This window comes from Ranitomeya variabilis, chromosome 1, assembly GCF_051348905.1.
Source record: "Ranitomeya variabilis isolate aRanVar5 chromosome 1, aRanVar5.hap1, whole genome shotgun sequence".
Taxonomy (NCBI): Eukaryota; Metazoa; Chordata; class Amphibia; order Anura; family Dendrobatidae; genus Ranitomeya; species Ranitomeya variabilis.
This window is the reverse complement of record NC_135232.1, coordinates 1,124,498,975-1,124,500,264: the sequence shown is the minus strand read 5'-3', so window position 1 is coordinate 1,124,500,264 and position 1,290 is coordinate 1,124,498,975. Positions and strand designations below refer to the sequence as shown.

General features: G+C 44.7%; 1 long non-coding RNA gene across 1 annotated transcript; it reads right to left on the bottom strand.

Annotated features, from left to right (window-relative positions):
* Nucleotides 1-378: 378 nt before the first annotated feature.
* Nucleotides 379-976, bottom strand: LOC143793002 (uncharacterized). The gene is made up of 4 exons (XR_013220027.1): nucleotides 894-976; nucleotides 712-800; nucleotides 526-626; nucleotides 379-424 (listed from the first exon to the last, which is right to left on the bottom strand). It is a non-coding gene; the product is annotated as an uncharacterized LOC143793002 (long non-coding RNA).
* Nucleotides 977-1,290: the final 314 nt, after the last annotated feature.

Sequence of the window (1,290 nt, the reverse complement as noted above, 5' to 3'; positions counted from 1 at the left end):
AAATTTATTTTGTAGTGGTTTTTAGACAAAAGCGACTGGTAAGCGTTGACGTTTCAGCTAATACATAGCCTTGGTCACAACGTCGCTAGAAAAAATACAAATATTTACAATTAGATATGTACAAACACAGGTGCACATACATACATACATCAAGAAATATACACTAATGTACAATATTTACAACTGGGATGTTCATGTACAGAGAAATATCTCTGTATAACCTAGTAGCTAGATGTCATAGAATAATATACCTAGGAGAAGAGGTATTGGGACATCTATATTCAGAGAGATAGGTCCAAGGAAATGCATGTCATGGTATTGGTGCAATCTAGTATGAATAAGGCAATTCGGTGGCCTACCTACTATATGAAGAGTCTATCTTGGTCTGAAAAAATGGTGTTGTAGAACAATGGAATGTTGTCTCCTGTTGGAAAACAAGGGGGGGGGGAAAGGGGCATATATATGTGGATATCCCAGGGGGTAAACATGATTATGTGGTAACGTGAGGGGGTTACTGAGACCTACCCTGACAATTGAGTTGATCGTCATCTATCATGGGATATTCTTTGCCTCATGGGGCAAAATATATGCAATGGTTAATATGGATGAGGATGGCACACCTGTACCTGTGGAAAAATATGTTGATAGAGTCACACTGAAAAATAGGGGTAAACTATATAGTGTGTCCTATAGGGTATGGTAAGAACCTACCCTGGTGGTGTGTGTGGAGACTTCTGTGTCAAAGGATGTGGAGTCCAGTGGGCGTATTGCTATACTGCCCAGCGTTTGTCCGACAGTGGCTGTGGAAATTGGTAATGTTATGTTAATAACTATGAGAAATATATTAGGCTGGCGGTAATGTGGGTATACTTATCTTTGTGGTAGTGACCTACGTCCATAGGTGGCGCAGCGGTGTGCGGCTGACACTCCCGTGTCTGAGCTGTGACTGGCGCTGGGTGCCTGTGCGCGCTTCTAGTCATAGAGCGCTGCGAGGTCATGTGACCGGAAGTCATGGAAACGCTGGCGCTTGCGCTGTGTGGTTAGTCATAGTGTGTGGCCGGCAACGTTTGTGTGTTGCCATGGGGATCGAGTGGGGAAGCCTGCGCCTGCGCAATTGTGCCCAGCAGTGAACTAAGTTGAACGGCAGCTGGAGAGGAAAAGGGGGGGGCGGGAAGAAAGGTGGGAGGGGAGGGCAATGTCCTGGACACATAACAAATGTATATAAGGTGGACACATCGATATGCATAGAATTTGACCAGATATCGGTCATGCAGAGAACCATTGGAGTTG